At 39.5% G+C, this 7500-nt stretch overlaps 1 protein-coding gene across 1 annotated transcript in view; it reads left to right on the top strand.

The window, feature by feature from the left end:
- Positions 1–807: 807 nt before the first annotated feature.
- The window catches only part of LOC119409561 (neurocalcin-delta A), a 172372-nt gene continuing 165679 nt past the window's right edge, over positions 808–7500 (top strand). The window contains exon 1 of the mRNA XM_037676463.1: positions 808–870. The gene's annotated coding sequence lies outside the window, so the exon portion shown is untranslated. The remainder of the gene's footprint in view (positions 871–7500) is intronic.

Raw genomic sequence — 7500 nt, 5'->3', positions numbered from 1 at the left:
TGCAAGTCCTCACAAAGTGCAACTTTTCACAATGAATGCTAACAATTAAAAACAACCAAATACCTCAAAAATTGTATTAATAAAATTATTACTATTGAATCAAACTTTTTCACCCACAGATGCCGACACTTTCACCTAAATTTGATAAACTTCAAGACATTAAAATGTGTTGTGCTGTCATTATCAAGCTTTAAGATGAGGATCAGATTATTATTATTTTTTTAATCTAGTCATAAGAAATTACAATTACTGTCACATTTTTGCTATTATGGTAATAGTATTTTTTGTTATCTGCGTAAAACATTTCTGAGTGTCCCTGAGAGGATTTGTCATCATGTGATTTTTATTGATAAAGACGTGTTGAACATCTAGTGACAGCACTGGAAAGGTGCAGAGTCATAATAGGAAACCAGTAATAACCCAGTCCTCTCCTCGGTTTGTTCTGAAAGAGAGGAGAAGGTTCTGGTTTCAGTCTTTGTAGAGTACTTCAACTGAACACTTAATAATGTTGTTCTTTGCATTTTTATTTGCATTAGTATTTGCATGCTTGTTTGTGGAAAAACATGATTAGATGCAGAAAGAAATGTACCATGACACTTCCATAGGTCAAACACAGTACAGACACAGGTCACTTTGACTTGTAAGTTCAGATTTGGTTTTGGCGTTAAACTGATTTATTTTTATTTTTAATTTATGATTGGTTTACAAATTGTCTTCATTTCTTTTTTTCTCTTTTTTCCCCACCTAAAAATCAATAATTGATTTTTAAGGAATGGAAAGCACATGAGCTCACCTGTCAGAAGATCGGAGAACCTAACTGCCTGAAGAACACTTTTCCTTTAGGCACCAGGGGTCCACTCATCCTACCTGGTAAGTGTCAAAGCTGCAAACACAGATTTGGCTGTAGTTGTTTTAACTTCTCTGTTCACATTCAGAAGTCACATGGATGCATGGAAAGGTTCTATGTATGTATTTTTATTATATATATTATGCACACGCTCACGTTGTAACACAACATTTGTGAGTCTAACAAAGTTAAGTCAGGTCCTCTGCACGGATTCAACAATGAAAATTAATGAAAAAAATAAAAAATTTGAAATGTGATAGATCATTAGCACACTGATGGCTGTTTACTATTCACAGAGGGCTGAGTGATACTAGCAATCACAGCATTGTAAGAGGGGGACAGTTGAACCCGGAGGCCTCCACCCCTGTTTAATGATGGACGATTTCTTTTCACAAAGATGGCCTCCTTTACTCCTCTCTCAAACCATCGTTCCTCTCTGTCCAGGATGTGAACATCTTCATCCTTGAAAGAGTGACTGCTGGCCTGGAGATGAGTGTAGACCACTGTAGATGAACATATGCTGATATATATTCATAAATTAAACGGATTCTTTCATTTTTCTGGACTGTATATAATGTGCATTGAATTTAATAAAATGTGGACGTGAGACGTTAATTATCTTTGACTCACCAACGACAGTGGGTCATTTATTAACAGAATCAAGTTTAACACATCACACATTTACATTAATTGGCAAAAATTGAAAATAACAACAGCTTATTTAGGCTAGTTTTACAAGGAGTAAACAATACGGCGATTGTTTCCCTTTGCTTCCAGCTGTACAACAGAACTTCTAAAAATATCTGGAATGATTTCTAGCAGATAGAAGAATTTTAAAGATGGAAAGATGAAGTTTAGAGGGAGAAAAGTTGGATGAGGGAAAATGTTTGTGTCGGCATCAGAACGGCACTCTCCGGGTTTTTCCCAGCTTCTTCCCCGGTACACTTAGGTGGTATAAATCTCTTTTACCTGGAGATGTCTCCCTGGTACGAAATTCCATTTAACGCACCCTTTCAGCGTCTCCGTAGGAACAGCTGTGAATCGTCCGAAGTAGTGACGGTATTCCGTCCGACACAGTTCACTTCACAAGTGGACTTCACATGAGTGGAGTCCGTCAGAGTTCCACTCAGAGGTGGAAGATGTCATAATCCCATAAGACTCGGAAGAGCTCTGGATCATGTCGGACTTCTGTTCTCCCAAACGACTGGAGCTGCAAACTCTCCACCCGACTCCAACTGGGTTGAACTAGGAAGTACCGACATTTAAAGAGCTTTGTTTCCGGTTCATTTGGGAGTTTCTGATTGGTCGATGGACCAACAGAGGTGTGTTTTGTGATGTAAGGTGTTATTAAAAAGTCAAGGAAAAAGATTAAGATTGTTTAAGAACAGACAGAAGATATTATGAAGAACCCAGACTTCGTGGAGTCAATTCTCTAGTATCTTGCTGTAAAAGTTAAACATGACATTTCTTTTTCAGTAAACTTGCAGTTGACCGAAACTTGAACTTTGACCAACTTACACACTTGCTCATTTCAAACAGACGATCAAGAAATTGAATCATTACTCTGTAACATATTCCAACTTGATTTCACTTTGAATGAGGATTAAAAATCATTATTACTGTTTCACAGTTAATTAAAAATGAGTAGTTCACTTCAACATTTAAATATTGTTTGAACTAACACAATTTGATTATCAAACATTTGTGAAATAGTAATGATAATAGAAAGTAGTCTTCTTTCACTTGATTAATCCAAGAAAGAAAGTCTCAGGATGGGTCAACCTGTATTTCTGGATTCAAATCAATGAAATGACAGTTTCTGTCCCATAAGGTCCTTAAGGTCAGGATTTGACCTCAGGCCTAGTTCACTACACCACAGAGTCCTGGCCTGATGATGTTGATCTTCTGTGCTGGGCCATCCTTTTGGCCAGTGGCTGTTTAGTTTCCCCGATGTAAGACTGATCACCCTCCTGACACTGAACAGCATACACAACATTACTCTGTTTGTGCCGGGGGCCTGGATCTTTGGGATGAACCAGTCTTTGCCGTAATGTATTTTGGGGTTTAAAAGCCACTGGGACGTTATGTTTAGAAAATAAACGTCTCAGTTTCTCTGATACTCCCTCAACATATGGAATGACCACTGGTCTGGGTCTGGGTTCCTTCTTTTCACCTGATGGCTGACTGGAGTCCTGTTTGGGTTTCTTCTCTGCTTTCAGGAAGGCCCAGTTAGGATATCCACATTGCTCTAGAGCCTGTTTTGTGTGGGATTTCTCCTTCTGCCTGGATCCTGAGTTAGTGGGGACGCTGTCTGCTCTGTGATATAGAGTCCTGATGACTCCTAACTTGTGCTCCAAAGGGTGATGGGAGTCAACCTGCAAATACTGGTCTGTGTAGGCAGATTTGCGGTACACCTCAGTTTGCAAATGTCCTCTATCAGAGACTGAGACCTCACAGTCCTAGTATCACTCAGCCCTCTGTGAATAGCAATAGACCTTCCTGGCACTAATGATCTAATGTTAGGCTGATGGTCCTCCTTTATCACGTGAATAACTAGTTCTAGCTGTCAGCAGCAAATTGGTTGATCCACTATGAGAAGGTGCTATTTATAAGACTGAGCTTATTACAATTCCTCAGACTGGCAAAGTCTTTTAGATTAAAGACGAAACGTTTCAACATTTAAAAAAAAAAAACTTTTATTATTATTATTTTTCATTTTTTAATCCATCCAGAGGACCCAATTTAACTTTGTTAGATTTTCTACCAGGATTATTGAGCATGCACCAGAACATTTGTGAGTATGAAGCCTGTGAGCCGTGCTGCGGCTGGTCCTCTGGTGTCAGAGCTGTGGTGTAACCTGATTCTTCCTGCAGGCAGGTTAGGCTGATGTTTCCAGTTAGCATGGTGGGAATCGATGCTCTGTCTTTCTTTAAACCATTGTATTTCAGCAAAGTTTTCATGCAGTCTGTAACACAAGTAGGACACAGCATTATCAGGAGTGTTGAAGCCAACCCATTAAATGCTTGTTATAATGTTTATGCAACATTTAAATTATTTATCACCTGCTTTTCATATCACTCCTGTCCTTTATGCATTTATGTCATTTATTAACTCTCACTAGCTACAAACATGACTGTATCGGAGTTTTTCAGCTGTTTGGTGGACTTTTTTGTTAGATTTTTTTTTGTGTGTGTTTATTTTCTGTTTTCTTTGGGCGGCTGTGGCTGAGTGGTTAGAACAGTCGTCCTCCAATGAAAGAGTTGGGGGTTCAAATCCACCAGCAGTCACATGCCGAAGTGTCCTTGGGCAAGACACTGAACCCCTCATTGCCTCTGATGTGTGTCCCATTGGTGTATGAATGTGATAAAGCTCTGATTAGTCTCTTTAGATTGATTTGTTCAATTATCTTTGTAGAGATCTAGTAGAGTGCTGTGTGAACGGGTAAATGAGGCACAGATTGTTGTGTAAAGCACTTTGAGTGTCTTGATCAGATAGAAAGGTGCTATATAAGTACAGTCCATTTACCATTTCCCTGAGTTTCCCTGTGAGTTCCTTCTTTTTCAGCACTTTTCCTCAGTTCAGCTCATGCTCCTTATTCTTGCCATACCTACTCACACCTGTTCCCTGTCTCGTTAAGCTCACCTGTTTCCCATCTCCTTGCTCATCCTCAGTCCAAACAGCCATTGTCAAGTCAGTTTTCTCCATGGGGCTCCCTGTGTCTACACTGAAGTGTGTATGTTTTGCGGCCTCATAAGCCCTTTTGTTTTATTTTATTTTAAAATATTCTTTTTAAGCTCCCCATGTCCAGTCTGCATCCTTGCATCCAAACCATTTCGTTTTATCTCTCTCTCTCTCTTTTGTTCTTTGGTTCATTTTTCTTATCAAACACACAGTGTGGGAAACTGTGTCTGTGTTTGCCCTCCAGTTTTCCCAGGACAGATAGCCAACATTGCTTGCATTCCTCATTGAGACCAAGGATGCAGCTATGCTGCAGCTTCCTGAAGCCTGCGCTCAGAACCATTCCAGTGAGTCTGGTTCTAGATTTATAGATATATATTTTCTTTTTTTTCATTTAGCCTTTATTTATTCAGGTAGTCTCATTGAGCCATGAGAACTCATTTTCAAGAGAGACCTGTTTAGGGAGCAGATGGTGAATGAGGGTGGAGTCAGGTGTGGGTGTTTCACCTTTTCCACTCACATTCTTTTGATGTTGAGGTACCGGGAGGTGAACTTGCGACTTTCCGATCACAGGCCCATCTTCTAACCTCTGCGCCACCACTCCCCCAATATATTTTAGTCATCAAGCATGTCGGCATATTCATTTTAACATTTCTGGTCAAGATTGGCCAGAATATTTCAGATTAAGATTTCAGGTAGTTCAACATCCAACGTTCCAGATTTAAGCTCAAAGCACCGTGATAGAAACTGGAAGACAAACACTGAAAACACTTACACCTTGTTTCTGTGAAGAAAACGGTCACTGAAATTCAACAGGTTAACACATGTTCTTCACGAAAGTTTAAGTAGAACGTGCAGTGAAATTCGTTGACTTGCTCTGTGGTCGTTCTCATGCACCTCCGCTGTGCTCATCACCACAGTGGTTATAAGATCAGACACGAGCATCAACTGTCAGATTCATGTTTCCATCTGACACGGTGCTGACAGCTCAACTACAGAACGTCGTTTGCTGCCCCCCCACCCCAATCTCCCTTTTCGGTTCATTCATTCATGAACTAGTGGTCGGCTGAGTTAATGCCACAGTGTTACATATTGTTTGAAAATAGATTTAATAAGTTTATTGTCACTCATTCATATTCCAATAAGACTACAATCCTTGCTAACGTCTAATTCACATAGTTAGTGTGAGCTGAGATCACATTGTCTTAAAAATCAAGTAGAAAACCTTGCACTCAAGTGTAAACATACAGGTCTACAGAGTATTCAAAATAACCCATATTTGAAATAAATTTATTTATAATTTATTTATTTAGAGCTAAAATTAATGTCAAGGTACAATACACAAAGCAAAAAATCCATTTCATGAATCATGTGCAATAAATGAAGTCTAAATAATCTTTATTCAGATTGAATTACATTCATTTAAATCTAGTTATAGAACTATTCAGTTAGATCTAGTAGTTTACAAAAAAGTTTAGTAAAAAACGTTTTACATCTAAGGAAACAAGCAGATTTAGTTGTATCTTCATCTTTGCACAAACTCCATCCTGAGCCAACATGGAGGCGACAGAGTAAAGGACCGACTCCTTTTTAACAGGAAGAAACCTCCAGAAGGACCAAAACCAGGAGGCTTGACCGTCTGTCTTTGTGCTGAGAAGACAGCAAAACAGCACAAACACACAGCCTGGCGTTGTTCCTGTTTAAAAACAGAAAAAACAAAATTATTGTCAACAATATTTGTAAATGCAGTGAGAGTAGAAACAGTGAAGGCAGCAAAAGTTATGAATGACTAAAAAAGACATTTGTTTTAGACAGCCTCAATTTTATGACGTTTAAAATATATTGTAAACATTATAAATCAAATGACTAAGCTTACTTTTATTGCTGTCACTCAGCCAGCTGCAACAAAGTTTATTGGTCAAGAGCAGCAGCTGTGATGATAATCCCAGTTATGATTTCTGAAGATGCTTATGAGCTAAACTCTTAGTTAATGTAATGCTCTTCAGTAAGCATCAGATGGTGCTGCTTTAAAATGAAGTGATGCTTTACTGCAGCCGGCCCTTCAACAGCTTCAGCCACAGCTGACAACTTGTTAACAGAACAGTTCCTGGCTTTAACTTTGTTCTGGTGCATTTGTGTTTTGAGTGTAGCTCGTGTGTGTAGCTCATTGTCTTTGTTTTGACTGACGCATCAGTGGTGTTAGTGTGGAACAGAGAAATGGTTCGAGGAGGAAACAGAGAGCTGGTTAAAGTGTCTGATTGAATCACCTGAAAATGAACCAGTAACGTTTTGTTTAACTGTGTGTCAGTACATAACTGTAGTAGCATCTAAGACTTGTGAGCAGACTGTGGTTTATGTGTATATTTTAACTATCCTCTCACTAAAACACTTAACTGAGCTCTCTGTCATTGTTAAGCAGCTTTATTTGCTGAGTACTTTATGCACCTGTCATGTTTCACTTACGGTAATCCTTAGTCTGCTTCACTCACGACTTGGACAGATGCACATCTTGCTGTTTCTGCCCATTATTTAACAAAAGAAGTTCAATGTACAGATGAAAAAGAATCTCTTGATGAGAAGAAAACAATAAATGGAAAAAAGAGATTTTGGGACGGCACAGTGGCTCATTTGGTAGAGCTGTTGTCTCTCAGGGAAAAGGTTGCCAGTTCAAATCCTGGCCGGGGGACCTTTCTCGGTCGAGTTTGCATGTTCTCTCTGTGCATGTCTCATTTGTTCCTGTGATGGACTGGAGACCTGTCCAGGGTGTCCCACGCCTCTTGCACAGTGATAGCTGTATATGGGCACCAGTGACCCCCGCGACTCAAAACAGAAGAAGTGGGTAAAGATGATGGATGGATGGATGGATGGATGGATGGATGGATGGATGGATGGATGGATGGATGGATGGATGGATGGATGGATGGATGGATGGATGGATGGATGGATGGATGGATGGATGGATGGATGGATGGATG

Source organism: Nematolebias whitei, chromosome 5 (genome assembly GCF_014905685.2).
Source record: "Nematolebias whitei isolate Nwh7 chromosome 5, NemWhi1, whole genome shotgun sequence".
Classification (NCBI taxonomy): Eukaryota; Metazoa; Chordata; class Actinopteri; order Cyprinodontiformes; family Rivulidae; genus Nematolebias; species Nematolebias whitei.
The sequence above is the reverse complement of the archived record's forward strand: the minus strand, read 5'-3'. Positions and strand labels throughout refer to the sequence as shown.